The sequence below is a fragment of the Sus scrofa genome, chromosome 1, assembly GCF_054392235.1.
Source record: "Sus scrofa isolate SSC_HxYL_T2T_F1_AM1 chromosome 1, Sscrofa_HxYL_maternal_Yorkshire_Landrace_v2.0, whole genome shotgun sequence".
Classification (NCBI taxonomy): Eukaryota; Metazoa; Chordata; class Mammalia; order Artiodactyla; family Suidae; genus Sus; species Sus scrofa.
In genome coordinates this window covers 169,622,058-169,640,517 of record NC_139383.1, presented here as the reverse complement: position 1 = coordinate 169,640,517, position 18,460 = coordinate 169,622,058, and the positions used below count along the sequence as shown (strand labels likewise).

The 18,460-nt window shown below is 39.0% G+C and overlaps 1 protein-coding gene across 7 annotated transcripts in view; it reads left to right on the top strand.

Annotated features, from left to right (window-relative positions):
* PHLPP1 (PH domain and leucine rich repeat protein phosphatase 1) overlaps positions 1 to 18,460 on the top strand; it is a 219,298-nt gene that overhangs the window by 24,153 nt on the left and 176,685 nt on the right. Inside the window, exon 2 of one of the 7 annotated variants that reach the window (XM_084977066.1) lies at positions 503 to 601. The exons of 5 other annotated variants lie outside the window; for them this stretch is intronic. The gene's annotated coding sequence lies outside the window, so the exon portion shown is untranslated. Of the gene's footprint in view, positions 1 to 502; positions 602 to 1,609; positions 1,769 to 18,460 lie in introns of those variants that run through there. One more of the 7 variants, XM_084977052.1, reaches the window with a different exon arrangement.

Here is an 18,460-nt window from a genome sequence, read left to right as displayed (position 1 = left end):
ACTCTATTTTACATACAGAGAGAAAAAATCTTTTATAGGTTGGAAAACCTGGCACTTCCATTTTTATCGTTTTTCTTAGTGCTCTACTCCTTCAACTCGTTTCTGAATTTCTGACTATTGAATTTTTGTCTTTTGCATTTATTACTCTCTTCTTTTTCCTGTATTTCCAGGTACTGGTGTGACATGTTGCTGACAGTATTAATCACAGCAGGGTGTATTTCTTAGGGTTTTATACATTGCTGGGATCTCTACTTTCTTCTGCAATTCATTAGTACTTTTTTGGGAGGGAAGTAGGCTGCATCTCAGAACTGTCTCCTCTTCCCTTTTTAAAGTTTTAGATCTCAAGTCACCACATTTTGGTTGGTGAGCCTAAGCAGAATGAAAAGAAAGAAAAATTGAAAAGATTTGTTATTATTTCTTAGGTACCCCTGGTTCCTCTGGTGCCCAAAGTGAGAGCTGTGGGGGTTTTTTTTGTGATTGTTTTGTTTTGTTTTTAATGCAGCGTTAACTCCCATTTGATTTTTGAGTACTGCAGCTCAGGTGAAGGAGATCCACTGTGAATCTTGGATTGATTCTGAGAACAACTGCACACCTGACTGAGGTATGAATAAAGCTCTTTCCACTACTTAGTCTTAAGTCTAGTGGGCAGAATTGGTCTAGAAACACTTTCTAGTATTATTATTAAGATTTTAAAAGTAAGTGTGAAGCATATGGGTGTTTGTGGAAGGAAGGGAGTTGTCTTTCCGTTTGAACAGTCTCGGAAATTACTTCTGTGGGAATGTATAAAGGAACAAAACTCCAAGGTGCCTCAGAGTTTGGGCAAGAGAGAATTTGCACTTCTTGAGGGTGGGTTAAATTATTATATCTAGATAACTTCCTCATGAAATGTTTGTCTAAGAGTAAGAACAGCATCAACTCAAGGGGAGAAATGGGGAGCATGTAAGGGAGAGTCGTCTGGCCTTGTTAGTGCAGTCCTTGGGAAAGGCTTTCATCTGTGTGCTGCCTAATTATACTGTAAAATAAAAGACTGAATCTATTAAATAGCCCGGGCCTTTGTGTGGCTCCTGAATTCCTTTAATTTAGTGGCTGCATAGAAGCTTTATTCAGAGCATTCATAGTCCTGTACTATCTTTCCTGTCTAGATGCCAGGTCCTATTCATGGTGTTCTCACTGCAGGAAGTTCTCACATTCATTTGGGGTGGATGAGGAGGGGGAGGGAAAAGATGGGGGGAGGCAAAGGACTGTGAGGATCTTTTTTTTCCCCGTCTATTTCCTGCTTTGCTCCTTAAAACAAAACAAAACCTCAAACAAAAAGCAAACTCAAGAAGATAGCTATAAAGGAAATTCTCAAGTGACTCAATGGATTGATAACTCCTGGTAAATCACAGCAAAGTTGTGTCTGCCTCTGGCATCTATTTACAAATAGTACTAGAACACCCAGAAAAAGCGTTTCGGGTCAGATGAGGGTAGGAGGCATTGGAAGAATAGATGGCAGTGTGTTCCAAAGGATTTATTTCCTTCAACTGAATATATTTTAAAGGATTCTTTTTTTTTTTTTTGTAAAGAATAGCTCTAAGGTTGTATTAGCAGTCAAGTTGGGAGCTGACACAGAGAAGCAAGAAAGAAGTTCAAGTGAACATCTGAAAATCTAAGCAGGGGAATATAAAGAGGCCAGGGAATGCCTTTTATCCCCTCCTTGTGCAGGTTTTTAAAAAATTAAGTATTATTTTAGATTTGGTTTGGATATATGACCTTTGATTATTAGATGGTGAGTTGTTGCTTATGTTTACATTTTTTAAAAACAGGTATGCATTTAAGGAAGAGAACTGGAATGATCTGGGTTTTGTTTTGTTTTGAGAGGCTGGTGGAAAACAAAGTAATGATGAGTGTAGATGGACTCTTGAGAGTAAATAAATAGTGTGCCAGTTCTGAATTGCCAGGATGTTATCTTAGTTAATGGGTAGTTCTATAAACCAGTTTGATCTTGTTGAGTTTGTTTTTTTGGTTTTTTTTTTGCCTAGAAATCTTGATAAATGAAATGGAGAAATTATCAGAGGGTGGTTCATGTTAAATTCTATTCTTGTTACACATGTAGTGTCTTTTTCAGGACGTTTGGATATGTGGTATCATTTTAAGTTTCTGATATGTTGTCTCAGTTGGTCCTTATCATAGCTGACAAGGCAGTTAAAAAATAAAATCAAACAACCCTTGATTGTTTTACAATCTCTGTAAAGCCTCCAGTGGAAAACAGGAGTGAATAATTAGATGAGAACTAAGGGAAAGTGGAGAATTTAGTTGCTGTACTGTGTTTTGTACTAAAAATAAATTTTTTAAAAAAATTATAAACACACACAAAAAATAGCCAGGGATTGAATCTATACCACAGCAGTCACCTGAGCTGCTGTAGTGACATCGCCAGATCTTTAACCTGCTGTGCCACAAGAGAACTCCAAAGGGCCTATTTTCTTTTTCTTTCTTTTTTTTGGTCTTTTTGTCTTTTTAGGGTTTGCACCAGAGGCATATGGAGGTTCCCAGGCTAGGGGTTGAATTGGAGCTGTAGCCACTGATCTATGCCAGAGCCATAGCAACACTGGATCTGAGCCACGTTTGCAACCTACACCCCAGCTCATGGCAACGCCGGATCCTTAACCCACTGAGTGAGGCCAGGGGTCGAACCTGCATCCTCATGGATGCTAGTCAGGTTGGTTAACCACTGAGCCATGATGAGAACTCCCCAAAGGGCCTATTTTCATTTCTCATACTTGTATGTACCTTCTGGGGTGTTCCAGGCATTGTTAGGCACAGGGAGAGGATGTAAATGTGAAAGACTGGGCCCCTGCTGCTCAAAAACCCCCCTTAGCCATACCTTGTACAGGTATTGCCTAAGAGTGGTGTGTGCCAGATGCTGTGGGGCACAGAGAGGGAAGGAACCACTCAGCCAGGGGAGGCAGAGAAGCCATCTTCACAGAGACATGAAATTAAATAAGTGAATGGTGTGAAATTAAACTCATAGAGGATGTCTAGAAGATAGTGGGGTTTTACCAGATGAAGGAAGTTGGGATGCTAGCATTGTTTTAGGCGGAGGGAGGAAACTTGTACAGAGGCCCTGGGGCATTGCATTGAGGGAGTGTGCAGAGTTTGGGAAAGTGGTCAGTTTCATGTGGCTGGAACGAAGACTGCACTGGAAGGGATGAAATGTTGAAGTCAGTTTGGTAGAAGCACTATGTGAAGACCCTGTGTGCTCTGTTATGTGGAGTGTGGGCTTTATTTTGTAGGCACGGGGAAACCTTGTAGGTGAGTGGCAGAGTGAGGAAGATTACTTTAGGGCAGACTAAGGACCTAAGGAGACGCTTTAGAAGGTTGGCTGTTTAAGTGAATTTGAGAGAGAAGGAGGCAATGAGAATGGAAAAGGAGATAAGGAAACGAAGTTCAGAGCCGCTGCGAAAAAGAGCATACAGGTTTTGGTGGAGGTAGGATGAGGACTTAAGAGAAAAGAAAAAAAATTGAGACTGGATTCCAGCTCCAATGGAAATGAAGAAGACTAAAAGTACAAGATTGAGGAGGTATGGGGGGGCATTTCTGTGTTTTCACTTGCTCCTGAGGCTCAGAAAGATCAAGAATCTTAAGTTCATACAAGTAGGTTTGTGGCAGGGTGAGTATGCAACTCTAGTCTTAGACTGCGCTGCTGAATATGGCTGTATGGGCTGTGCACTGCACCTTCGGGGTGGGGTACATAGATGAGGATATGAATTCTAGAGCTGGGCTGCTCCTAAAACAGAAGAGGCATAGATGCTTTTGATAAAATTTCAATAAAACGCACTTTTATTTAATCCTTGTAATAACATGTCTAGATGGTATAATTATTTTAAAGAACCTGAGTGGTTAGGAAATTGATGTGTTCCATTTTGAGTATGTTGAACTTGTTGACCACAGTAGTATATTTGGAGTTGATCTTTTACTGAAGAAGAGAAAATGCATTGTTAGAAACTAGATTACGTATTTTATCATTTTTAACTGGTCCAGATAGATACTGTTCGAGGATTAAAGAGGAAGCACTTAGCAAATTTATTCTCAGATGAAGCAAGACTTGTTTTATGGTAAAAGCTCTCTTAGCTGACCTCTGTCCACTTTCTGTAGCACTGTCTCAGCAGTGTAGGGAGGCTATTTACTGGTATGACTGTGGTTCTCTCCTGCCAATTGAGTTGAATTATATTGGCTCCATCTTCAAAATATGACCAGGATTTAACTTGATCTCCACGGTCACCTCCTCAGTTCACGTCTTACCATATCTCTCCTGGATTTATTATAATAGCCTCTTAATATCCTATCTCCCTGCTTCCCAACCAAATGAACCTGATAGAATTAAAGTTAGATCATGTTCACTCTTCTCCAAACTCTAAAGGTTTCTATCTCAGAGTAAAGGACAAAGTCCTTACTAATTCCTAGAACAGTGCTTGGCTTGAGCTGGGCACTCAGCATTTGTTGAGTGAATGAATGGCTCCCACTTTAAAGAAACAGAAACAATGTTTTAGATAATGCATTATGAGTTTGTACTTGGCTGTGCATCAAAAGATTGATAAATTAATACACATTTATATTTTATGTTAAAATGTATTTGTTTTAGTATATTCATATTATTGTAAATCTTTTTACATTTTATAACATTTTATCATTTAAAACAAAAAGGCTTTTTTATTGTTAATCAACTGGGTCTCTATACGTCATATAAAACTTACCATATATATGGAGAGTTTGATTAGAGGAAGATAACTGAGGGTTTTTTTCAATAATAATTAGTATGATAGCTATCATGTTTTGAACTGATACAATGTCCCATAGGCTTTGCGAGTATTATTGCTATCTGGTCCTGTTCTCTGACAGATGTCTGAATCCTTTATTCACTGCCAATAAGAATTTGATCAGTTCTGTGTCAAGAAATGTGTGTAGATTCATTCAGGTGCCCTGCTCAGTAAGTGGGGCTTGCAAAGTTCATTAGGTACTGATGATAGCATAAACATTGAAACAGGACACATCATACCCATGTCACTGAACTTCACCTTACTCAGGACTTGGCATCACTTGTTTATGTACCTTCCAGACAATTAGAGTAATAAAAGAGTAGTTTCCTCAAGATAATGACTTTACACGTTTGGCTTTTTTTTTCCCCTCTGCAACTTTGCTTAGTGAAATAGACTGTTTTGTAAAATTTCTTATCATGGGCCAGAAAAAACTACACCACAGTGATTTTTTTTTTTTTTTTTTGTCTTTTTTGCTATTTCTTTGGGCCGCTCCCGCGGCATATGGAGGTTCCCAGGCTAGGGGTCTAATCGGAGCTGCAGCCACCAGCCTATGCCAGAGCCACAGCAACGTGGGATCCGAGCAGCATCTGCAGACAACACCACAGCTCACGGCAACGCCAGATCGTTAACCCACTGAGCAAGGCCAGGGACCGAACCCGCAACCTCATGGTTCCTAGTCGGATTCGTTAACCACTGCGCCACGATGGGAACTCCCACAGTGATTTTTGATGCTCTGGGATTGAGGCTTTTGCTTGAAGTACTTTTGCTTGAAGTCAGCTTTTTAGAAGTTGAGTTGATTTCCTTGAGCTGTCCCCTATTTCTGATTCTCCATGAGGGCTGTGTGGTAGCAGCTTCTTGTAGCCTTTGAGGCTGCTGGTCCCACCCTCCCTCTTTCCTAATCAAGCAGCTGTTCTTATGAGCCGGTTTCCCATCTCACCTCCAGGGCAAGTATGCCCATCGTGCTCTCTTGCAGATATGGGCCTCTCCCTGTGCCTGAGCTGCTTGCTCAGCTGTTCCTGTTTTGCCATGGAATTCCTTTCATCCTTGTGCAACAGGCATTCCCCGTCACCTGTCACTCTGGCAGACTGTGCTTGGGGCCAGGGCCAGGCGGTTGTTGTATGTAAATGTTGGGGTAGCAATAGGGTGTATCTGTGCACACATGAATGTGTCTAGGGTCCTGTCTGCAAGTTTGGTCACTCCTAGAGGTGTGGCGGCTTCTGCCTCCATACTTTCTGAACTGTTTTTTCACCAGGAGTCTATGTAGTAAAATGTGTTTGGCTGTGGAAGAAGGCTTTCTGGTGAGAGGGATGAGTTTTGCAGATATGCCCAGAGAGGGGCAGGTGCTTTGTAGAGTATGGTGGAATGCACCAAAAAGTGTCAGAGTTAACAGCCTACTTTAGGTTGACAGATACTGTCAGAGGTAGGGCCCTCCTGACAGAAACATCAGAAGGCAGGGCTGCTCAGCTGTTGCACCAAAGGGTAATGGAAGCTGTTATTTGTCTTCTAATTTGCTATAAGGGTAACTTAATGACATACTTAGTGTACCAAATTCCATGGGTAAATTAAAAGAGGAAAAATGCAAGTTGAGGTGGTGGTTTTTTGTAATGTGTGATAGAAAGCATCAAATTGTTGTAGCCTTTCTAGGATCCCTTTTGGGCATTTAGGACCAAAATAGGCTTCTTAAAATTAACAACTGACAGATTCTTGTTTTTGAGTTAGCCAGCTAGTGTTTTGAAATAACTGATGTAGTCAAATGAGCTGATAATTGTTTTTTGTAGTCTAAAAAGGTTTAGACATTTTATATTCATTTATTGTCCTCTGGATAGATGATCATTATGATCCTTTCACTCAGTAGATATGGAAAAGTTGCAAAGTGCTTTATTTTGTGGCTGTCTAGAATGCCCCGTTAGGTTCTGTCAGCCCCTTTGGCTCATTCTTTTCTTTTTTTCAGGTTCTTACCAATACCAGTTTTATCCATAAGTAATTCATTTCCCTGGAATGAAAAGGGGGGAGTTTAGATAGAAAGTTGCTTTGATATTAGTTTGTAACAAGGTTTGTTTTATGGAACTGGGTGCTTACTGCTTGGAGTTTTGTAGAAGGTATTATTCTCTCTTCAGGCGCAGTTCTATCATTTTCCCTTAGCCATCTCTTTTTGCCATTTCCTTACATCTTGATAGGCAAACAGAAATATGATTTGTGAGTTTTTTGTTTTCCTTTTTACTTGTGCTAACTGGGAACTCAGGTTAATGTTTCTTTTGTTTGCTTTAATTTTTATTTTAAAATAAAATGTATTAGACTAGCTTATGTTACACTGAACATTCCCAGATGATTTTAGTGGCTTAAAATATAAAGGTTTAATTCCTACTCATGTTATATTTACTCATTGTGGCTTGCCAATGGGTGGGAGTGAGAGGGGATCTGCACATTATTACTCAGGCATCCAGGCTGATGGAGCAAATGCTGCAATCTGGAACATTGCAAGCTGCCATGCAAAGGGAAGAGAGAGTTCTGGAGGGCTTCATCTCTCATGGCTTAAGTGACATGGCCCCACCCAACCACAGGGAGCCAAGAAAAGTAATTCTTTCAAGTGCCCAAAAGGATAGGCCCCTTGGTATGGGTCATTTAGGATGCCTCTGGCTGCCAGTAATGGACAGCTTGAATCAAGACAGCTTAAAACATAAGAGAATGTAGTATTTCACAACACTGAGAATCTAAAAGTTGGTGGGGTCCAGACAACAGGTGGTATGATCAGGAACTCAGTGATAGATATCATCAAGGACTTGAGTCCTTTCAGTCTCTCACCTCCACCAGGTAGGCTTCCTTGTTGGTCAGAAGCTACTTTAGCAGTTCCAGTTAGCACTTCCAGAAATGATAATGTCTGTAGAAGAACAGAACACAGGAGGAAACACTTTTTTTTTTTTTTTTAATAGGAATTCTTCCCAGAAGCCCCCAGTTAGATTTTCTCATGTTTCATTGGGAAGAACTGTTGTCACATGTCCATTCTAGAGCAGTTACCATGATTGGTTTAGAATCACACTCTACTTGTTAGAGTAAAAGTAGGGTTAACTTTCCCCTGAAGCACGTGACTATGGGCAGGAGAGGTGGATGCTTAAACAAAAGTGGCCTTCGGTCAAGAAGGGGGATGTAGAATGAGCCACTAACAATGTCTGCTACATTCTGTGCAGCCTGGATATATATGGTGGAGGCTTTCATTCCTAGAAGTGATGATAGATAGTCATTTAGTCTTTTTTTTTCCTTTTTTTTTTCTTTTAGGGCCACACCTGCAGCATATGAAAGTTCCCAGGCTAGGGGTTGAATTGGAGCTGCAGCTGCTGGCCTACACTGCAGCTTGTGGCAATGCTGGATCCTTAACCCACTGATCAAGGCCAGGGATCAGACCCACATCCTCATGGGCACTATGTCAGGTTCTTAACCAGTTGAGCCACAACCAGAACGCCCATTTTTGTCATTTTTTTTTTCTTGGTGTAAAATGGTTACATAGAAGAGAGATTTGAGTGGACAAGGGATAATCTTAACTTTAAAACCTCTTTTTCAAATAGTTCAGCAGATATAAAGTAAGACTTTTTTTTTTAAATTTTAAACAAAAGTCAACATTGAATGCATAGCACTGTGAGATGTGCCAGGTGATGTATTGTAGAAAAGACAAGGCCTAAAATGTGTCACCTGCCATCAGTTTATAGAACTCCCACCTGATCAGACACCTACATGAAGCAAACTGGAAATGGGCCATTGCTTCTAGTATCTCTAAAACTGTTCATTTTTCTTGGATGAGATAAAACTCTAGTGTAAAGTTAATTAGTTTTTATTTCATTTCTTGTTCTCTATAGAGATGTATCAGCAATGTTGTAGTGATTTTTCCTGCTGTGTTTCAAATAAGGCTTGATTTTTTTTGAGGTTTTGGAAAAAATGTGTTCCAGTTTCTCCTTATCTCTCTTGTGCAGACTAGACTGGTGATACTTCCATCCATTTGTGTGGGATGGCCACATTTTAACTTCTGAAACCCTTCTTTTCTGCTCTCATAGTTGAACTTCACTCTTCCATCCAGCATCTGAGATACCCAGAAAGGGTGCTGATCCCTAAAGCAGGCAATGTGTTGGTGGAGGTGTGCTTTATCTCTTAATAGCTTTTTGTTTGTTGTTTTCTTTCTCATTCTTTAGCAGAACTCCAGGGCCCCGGCCTGCTGTTCCTCTACTGGTAAAGAATAACTACCTGTGACTGCCTTGGTGCTTGCAATGGGCCACCCTGTGCTTTTTTCCAAATTTGCCTTTTAGCTTTCAGCCCTCCTTTTTGGCTCACTCTTTCACCTGCTTGTAGACCTGTAGGAACAGATCAACCTCTGAGTAGTACTTCCTGCAAATACCTTTTCATCTTGCGTGTTTGGCTCTAGACCCATAAAGTATTTGTTTTTGTGAGCAAGGCCTTTTTCATTTGTGTGTTTAGGGTTTGAAAGAAATGTGTTCCATTAGTTTTCATCTGGAAAATTCCAAATTATGGACATTTCTAAATAAATCCTCATAGATTATAGAATGATGGAGTCAGCTTGCATTTTGACCCCATGAATTGGTTTCATAGGTGTAAAGTGCCTTTTTTCCTCAGTACTTGAAAATTATTCTGCAAATGTGAAGTCTGTTATTATCAGAAAGCTATTATCCTTTTATTCTTTTTCCCTATTCTAAGAAAATTTATTATGCTTTGAATGGTAAAATTACTTGATTGTAGTGGTGAACTCTTTTTTTTTTTTTTTTTTTAACCTTTTAGGGTATATTTAGCAAAGTAAATCATACCCTTTTCATCCAGTAGTTAATAACATAGCTTAAAAAAAAAAAGGCAATGGACCACCTCATTCAGAGCCAAGATGAGAAAATGGGCATAGAGAAGCTAAGTAACTTGATTAAGATTTTGCAGCTGGTAGATGGGCAACTTTCTGTTTTCAGTCATGGTATTATGCTGCTAGTCTCTTCATATCTTCCTTTAGCTTTTTTTTTTTTTTTCCTTGTTCTTTTTAATGTTTTTTCTTTTCATATAGTTCATTTCTTGTTTAGAAAAGATGAGGGGAAGGTCAGAACCATGTATTTCTTCTACATTTTCACTCTTTTAGGCTGGTGACTATTAGAACTCTTTTTTTTTTTTTTTTTTTTTTTTAAGGAAAAAAAAAAAAAAGCAGATAAGACAAAAGCAAAACCTTTATTTCTCTGCCTTTTTGGGTAGCTACAGATTCCCATAATTACCAAAGGAAAAAAGCTAGGTTTTTTTGCTATGATAAAGAGCCTCTGGTATCTTAACTTTCTAAGTATTATTTAGTGAATTCATCTGAGGCAGAGATGAAACATCTTCTTAAGTTTATTATTTTCCTCAGTAAATCTACTGCAGAAAAAATTTCAGTTAATGTCCACACTTGAATTTTACATGTGGAAAACCTCTGCCACTGAAAGGAACTATTTCCTTAAGAGTTTTTTTTTTGTTTTGTTTTGTTTTTTAATAACATCTCGGAGTTCCCGTCGTGGCGCAGTGGTTAACGAATCCGACTAGGAACCATGAGGTTGCGGGTTCCGTCCCTGCCCTTGCTCAGTGGGTTAACGATCCGGCGTTGCCATGAGCTGTGGTGTAGGTCGCAGACACGGCTCGGATCCCGAGTTGCTGTGGCTCTGGTGTAGGCCGGTGGCTACAGCTCCAATTAGACCCCTAGTCTGGGAACCTCTGTATGCTGCGGGAGCGGCCCAAGAAATGGCAAAAAGACAAAAAAAAAAAAAAAAAAAAAAAAAAAAATAATAATAATAATAGTAAGATCTCCTCTTTCCGTCTCATCTCTGAAAATTCTTTCCTTCTGAGGATAATGAATGCAAATTAACTTCTTTTCATACAGTGATTTCAGTGATAATGGAGTTGTAAGGTTAAAGCTCTGTGCTGAATGGAGGCTTTCTTTGAATCCCCTTATTTCTAAACCAAGAAAGAAGGAAACTTTTACATCTGATACCTATGTAATGTTTATAGAACCAACTGTGATGTTTGTGAGTCAGTACAAGATTTATATGGAAATGTTTATCGGTTGAATTTTTGAGTCTATTTTGTGGGACATGTCAAGGGCGGAAAGAACAGTCCTTAAGATAATTTACAGCTGCTTAAAAAAAAATCACCTAAATGACAAAGTGTTTTAGTTGATGTGGTAGGATCCACATTAGGGGTTTGAGTGCTTTTAATGGTGTGGAGCATACAAAGTGGCCATGTCATTTAGTAGGAACATTTCTGTAGAAGAAGCAGAGGGGAAAAAAATTATTTTGAGACCTCAAATAAAGCTTGGAAAAGTGTTTTCCTTTTTTTCAGCAAGCTTAAAGAAAAAAAATATTGCCATCTACCTGTCAAATGAAAACATCTTTTAACTCCTAGGCCATTTTGTACTTTGAGATTCTGTTGTGTTCTTTGAGGGTGCAACAGATTGGGAGTGCATTTAGAGGTGGGAAGAGTTACCTATACTGGATATATTCTCATTGTATCTTTTGCTTAAATAATATTAGTTAAAATCTCTTAAACATATGAAATATTTTTGTTTTAATTTCAAGATCTTAAAATATAACACATTGATATTCTTACTTGGCTATGTTTTGTTGCATAAGATCAAGGATTAATCAAAAATGACTAATTGTATACTGGGTTGGCAAACCCACACTGTAGTGTACTGGTTTTGGAGATCAGTTTCTTTCACTGTGATGTGAGGATCTCACTGATGTTTGTTGGTCTTTTGTGACTTATCCTATTTATTTGTTTGTAAACTCTAGACTACTTTCCTTTTGGGCCGATAGGAGAGATGGTTTAAACTAGTGATAGTCCCGTTTTGGTTTTAAAAAATAAACCACTTCGGGTACTTGTGCTTACAGTGAACAGCCATCAAAATACTGAAATAATTGGAAAAAGCATAAGTTTAATCATTCAAAACCTTTTCTGATGTTTTTACCCTGCCCGGTAATTAGATTTTTAGCTTGTCAATATTTAAGCCTCCCAAATATCTAAATGTAAATTACAAAATAAAATTCTTTTTCATGTATTGGAAATTTCAGATTTATCTTCCTGTTTATTTAAATTTTTGATGTTGCTTCAGAACTATTGTGTATATACTTGTATGTATCTTTTTAGGAATATCAATTTATTTCCGAGACATATTAGAACTTTATTGACAAGATGGTATGAGCCTGGGATTGCCCACCACTACCCAAATAAATATTACTTGGTTCAGAATTGGTGATATTACAGAGTTTCTATATATACTCAGCGGCTTAACTGAATCACTTAAGAGTAGTTTAATGCCTGGGCATTAAAAATGCTGCTAAATAATTGGTTTGTTCTCCCACACTCCCTTTTTCCTCTTTTGTTCTCTTGAACTTTGGGAAATTCAAAACCAAAGAAATTGAGAGTGAAACATATTGCTAATACCTTATTTTGGCTTAGACTAAACAGACTTGTGATTCTTCTCCTTCATAGTCTTCCAGCTGTTCTCAGACCTGTGCCTCACTGCCCTTTGGGTTCCATACCTGTCTATTTCTACTTCTGGTGGAAAAGGTAGTAATGCCTCCAAAGAGTAGTTGCAATATAACAGTTCCAAAGGCTAGATGCTAGGGGTCCACAGATTTATATTGTTTGAGCAGGACATGTTTAATTTAAAAAATTTAGTTGTCAGTATTTTTAACAAATGAGTTTATTTTCAATATCTCTCAGAAAGTTTGGCAAACATCAGGCCTACGTTTCTGCATGAAGTGAAGCATAGCTGCCTTCTTAGAAAACACATAGTCTCCTGTTCCCCAGTTCCGTGAATTCCCTTTATTTTCTATTTCTTGGCTGCCTCCGTCCCCTCCCCCCCACCACGTAGGCATTTCCAAATTGCAATCCTGTTGTAGAAGAATACTCTGGCCACAGATGCTTCCCCCTTTTTGTGGCATTAGCTTTTCTGCCTTTACTGCTGTTGATTCTGTGCTCACTATGTCTTATAAACTGCTGAAAAAATTGTTATGATTTTGGGAGGTGGATATACTTGGTTTTGAATCCTAGTTTTCCCATTTTCTTAGCTGGGTGTCTCTAGATGAGTTTTACATCACAACACCAGATTCCTTGTATTTGGATGGGTGTAGTTACCACCTCATGGAGTGGTTGTGGTCCTAAGTGCACCATTCTTCCTATTTATTACCTTGCTTGTTTTTCTCCTCCACTTCCACTCTCCCCAAACAGTATGTTTTGTATTATCGTTGCTTGTTATTATTAGTGGCTTGCTTAGCAAAACTTAGTGAAATGTGCAGCGATACTCTTGGAATGGGTGTCCATCTGATGTTTTTAATGAGGACATATGTGCAGATTGTCTGGAGATGAATAAAGCTAAAAGTGAAGATTTACCTTTAGATAAATACAATATACCATCAATACACCATATCTTTTAATATTCTAAGAAGTATGGTTATTGTTAAATAGTATATATCCTAAGCTAAAAATTTTAGAATGTAGTTTTTTTTTTAAATGCGATAAATGTTGTTTATCAACAACATAATGAAAAAGAAACATAAACATTCTGCAAATTTGGAAAAAGAAATAATACATGTTTCTGTAAGCATTTTTAAAAGATTCAGAAAATATTAGGTTCTGTTTTCATTTATTAGATCTAAGACCTAATAAAGAACTAATAGTTTTTACTTAGTATGTGATAACTTAAGTGATAGTATTTATTTATTAACAGTATTGATTCTTAATAAATTATAGGTGCTATGAGAGTATTCTTGACTTCTGGCTAAATAGAAGCCTGTTTTTGTTCTAGAAAATTAATTATCTGTGTTTGTAAAGCTGCGATTTTGATGTACTTTGAAGCTAGTCCAACTCATTCATTGATAGTTGAAGAGACAGGAACTTAAAGAGAGGGGCTTAATTGTTTAGGATTCTGCAAGTACAAGTATGTAATTATCAGCTGAACATGAACTATGACTCAGGTCTTCTCTGTTCAGTTTATATTTTTCTTGTAACTCCTCATTAACTGGAAAAAAAAACAAAACAAAACCCAAGTGTTTTTCTAGAAATCACTTCTGTTTGGATGTTACATGATTTTCACGTAGATTTATGCTTTGAAGTGAAGTTTTAGACATTAGAACAGTTTTGTTTCGTTTTGTTTTTGTTTTTTTTTAGGGCCGCACCCGAGGCACATGGAGGTTCCCAGGCTAGGGGTCGAATCGGAGCTATAGTTGCTGGCCTCCACCACAGCCACAGCAACACAGGATCAGAGCCACATCTGCGATCTACACCACAGCTCACAGCAACGCCAGATCCTCAACCTCATGGTTCCTAGTCGGATTCGTTTCCGCTGTGCCACGACAGGAACTCCTGGAAGTGACCTTCTTAATGGGAATAGTAATAGTACTTACTTACCTCATTGAGTTCTTGGGAAGGTTTAAATGAGTTAATAGTTGTAAAATTCTTGGAACAATGCTCCTGGTGTGTAGGAAACACTCAGTAGATGCTAGTCTTCATTATTATTTGCTGTTTGACATATCCAGTAATATCTTTGTCTCTTGCCTCCTTTAATTATTGACAGTGTTTGACACCGAGGATCATCTCATCTTTTTAAAATGCTTTTCCCTTGGCTGCTGTGACACTTTAATGTTCTTGTTCTTTTCCACTGTCATATTGACCATTTTCAGCTCCTTTATTAGTTTCTGTTCCACTTGTACTTTTTTTTTTTTTTTTTGTCTTTTTAGGGCCGTGCACGCAGCATGTGGAGGTTCCCAGGCCAGGGGTCAAATGTGAGCTGTAGCCGCTGGCCTACTCCACAGCCACAGCAACACAGGATCTGAGCTGCGTCTGTGTTCATGGCAATTCTGGATTCTTAACCCACTGAGTGAGGCCAGGGATCCAACCTGTGTCCTCAGGGATGTTAGTCAGATTCATTTCCACTGAACCATGACGGGAACTCCCCACTTGTCCTTTAAATGTAAATATTTACCATGGTTCTCTCCATCTAAGTGTCTTGTACTCAGATTGCTGTTTGTGCATTTTTCTTTTTGCCTAATGCTATTACATTCTCTGAGTCATTCAAGATTGTTACCTTGAAATCCTCCAAAGTTCTGTGTTCTTCTTTACTTTCTTTCTTCAAATCATCCCCAAATCTAACCTTTTTGCAAATCTTCTTGATAGCAACTCTGTCATTGAATGTATAGCCTTGTCATGTTCATTGGCATCGTCCTGTTTGGGGTCTCAGGTCTTTCAACTTTAGCCTCTCCGTATTGCTGCCAGAGTTGTCTCTCTTAAAGCTTAGCTGTGATGTAACTCCTGTTACCTGAAGTGGTAGGCTCCAAAGAGGGGTGCTTGCCTTATAGGGAGAACGCAAAAAGATATATTTGGATGTGGGGGAAAAATGTTAAAGCTTGTGTTTATGTTTCCGTGAAGCTTTCCTAATATTTGATGTATGCATTGACATTGGATTTATAAGTGATTGGGTCCTGTGTCTTGAAATATCCCAAGGAAAGGATGCAGATGAGTTAATAGCCCTGCATTGTTTGTTACTTTTCAGCATTTTGCAGTCTGTTACAGATGATTTGCTTGTACAGGTGAATTTATAGAGTATATCAGTTTTTAATAAGCAAATGTTCTCAAAATTATAAGTGACATTTAAAGTTTTCTACAAAATAGTAGGATTGAAGATAGTATTAATGATGTACGAGTTTTGGATGAGGGGAGAGGAAAAGTGTTTCAGAGAACAGTGTGGGGAACTTGGGAACATCATGCTGGATTTGAGGGGCATGGTCCCTTTGGTGATGTGTGTTGGGTGGGAACCTATTTTCTTCTGGTTCTGTGATTGCCTGTGTGGGATAGGCATTCATTAGGATAATACTCCCGACCTCGCTAGGGAACCCTCCCCTCCCCATCCCTAGGGCAGGGGAAATGACTTATGTTTCTGGAGTTTGGAAAAAGGAACAGGGCCTGTCTGGTTCAGCTCATCATTTCCTGCAGAGAGCCTGAATTCTGCCCTGCCCATTCATGCTCTCCCTTTTCCAGGGCAGGCCTCTACAGGAAGGCCTGTGGCTACTGAGCTGTACTGGTGACTGAGTGGATAAATTGGCCTAATTCTGGGCTGAAATAGTAGCAAGACCGCTTGACAAACTGACCTAAGCTACCTTATCCAACCAATGTTTTATTAGTAATAAAGCTGATGTTTCAGTCTCCATTTGCCTGGCTTTCCTGTCTGTTTCTCATTGGTTCTAAATTTTGCTGGGGTCAGGGAGGGGGTTTGTGTGTGTGAAATGAACAGGAATGTTAAGTACTGGACCTCTTTCACTTCAACACCAGAGCCTCCATCTCTAAAAGTAAGTCACTAATCGCTAACTCTGAGGGTTGTTTTATGAGGGCAAAAGACATAGAAGTTACTGAAAAATAAACTCTCTGCACATGTATAGATTTATAAATATTCTTGAGAGTAGAGAGTAGAAAGTAGAAACAAGCTTGGACCTGTTACTTTTATAATTAACTTCCACAGATTAAATCCCAGCTCCTGCAGCCACCCCCTGCCAAATCTCTGGGTTACTGGAAGGGATGGTAGTGGTGATGGCTTGGGAGATTGGGCGGAGTGGGGGGATGTAGTGGAAATAGCAAATGAAAAAGATCTCACTTCGAGTATAATATAGGTATCAAGCTCTAAATTGTAGTATTATGATATCAGAATATTCGAATGAGGCAATATCAGGTCGAGAAAATTTCTCAACAGAAATGAGGAATGTTAAAATAAATCATTTCAAAGGAAAGTACTAAAGCAGTTTGCCTCAGCTTTCCAAATGTACCACAGTGTTATTTGGCCCTCTCTCTCACAGTGGGAAGTGTGCTTGTTTTGGATTATGAGAGCAAAACCACAATTCCTGCTCCTACTTGAGAAAGTCCTAGAATTTGAGTGAATGCACCCGTTACTATGTAAGATTAGAAGGAAAACCACTTTGCAGTTTTTTGTTGGATTTGATCCTTTACTCCATACATAAAAAGAATACAGGCGGTTTCCTTGTGGTGCAGAGGATTAGGGACCCGGTGTTGCCACTGCTGTATCTTGGGATGGTGTCGCAGTACCGGTTCAGTCTCTGGCCTGGGAACTTCCACATGTTGCAGGTGCAGCCAAAAACAAACAAACAACAAAGAGAAAAAAAGAAAAGATACAGCCCGTATATGGCAAAACCCAATTCAGTTTTTGAGAGTTATTATAAATGAAGTGATTTAATGGTTTGGAGCGTGACTCACCTGTGGCATAGGCATGAAATCCTCAGTAATGACTCATGAGAGTTGTTGCTCTCACAGAGTTTTGGAACATAGGGACTGACCTCTGTCTGAAATATGTATATTTAGTTGCATATCTGACTAGTAGGTAAGTAGGTAACAACTGTTTGAATCTGGTGGTAGCATGTGTTTGAGGGCATAAAGGAGAAGATAAGGTGTATGCTTTTGTCCCTCCACCCCAAATCTGGTTTGATAGAGCACGATAGCAAAAACTAATCAGTTCAAGGAGTGGACCCTTTATCCCAGAAGATAAAGAACAAAAGATGCTAAGATGCTGTATTGGCTAGTTAACCACATAGAATGTAGAAAAGGGGGTTGATGTGAGACTCAGGTCATTTTAGGGCTCCTGGGAGAGGGATGATAGGGCTCCTGGGAGAGGGATGAGAATCAGTAGTACTTCTGTATTTGGGAAGAAGGGTGTTGCCAAGAAGCTCTGTTTTGTAAATTTGTTTAATGTCTATTTTAGAAAGAAACTTACCCAGAGAAGTCTAAAGTTATAAGTTTGAGAACTGCAGCGTAGTAGTCAAGTCACAGCTTGGATGAAAATTTTCAGCTGTTATGATGAAAGAAAAACAAATGAAAAAATTTGCAAAGACAACATTCTCTCCTATCTTTCAAGCCCAAATCAGTGAGTAGACACCTTGAGAACCAGAAATTAGGTACAATGGAGAAGATCCAAAACCAGAACCAGACCTGACCTGTAAGGCAGGAAGTACAGCCTTATTGAGCCTCAATTGAAAACACCTCAACAATGATATCATTGCTGGGGCTGGAGGAGGCTATTTTATAACTCTCTGGAATATGAGTTTAAAAATTACATTACTCTGTAAACAGCAGAAACAACAACAAAAGACTGTTTTAACCTCACTCACATATCTGGATTATAGACAAAAACAGGAAGTGGGCAGAAAAAATTCTCTGAATAGCCCAAATTAATGTCAGTAAGCCTTACTGAGCTCAGATTTCATTATCTTTAAATATAATCCTGCTAAGCTTGGTTTTATAGTTATATTAGAAATATGCAATTGGGAAAGAGACTCCTATAGGCGCTGGCAGTGATAGTATCAGGCAAGTATGTGGATGGGGATGAAAAATTATATTATTACCTAATAATGAAAAAGGAGATGAAAAAATACTGTAGAAGCAAATACAAGGATTTTAAATCTCAAAAGCTGGTTCTTGGGGGATAAGAGAAATTTCAGGGGTTCCTGCTGTGGTGCAGTGTGTTAAGAATCTGACTGCAGTGGGTCACTGCAAAGGTGCAGGTTCCATCCTTGACCTGGTGCAGGGAATTAAAGAATACAGTGTTGTTGGAGCTGCGGTGTAGTTTGTAGCCCTGGCTTGGAGTCAGTCCCTGGCCT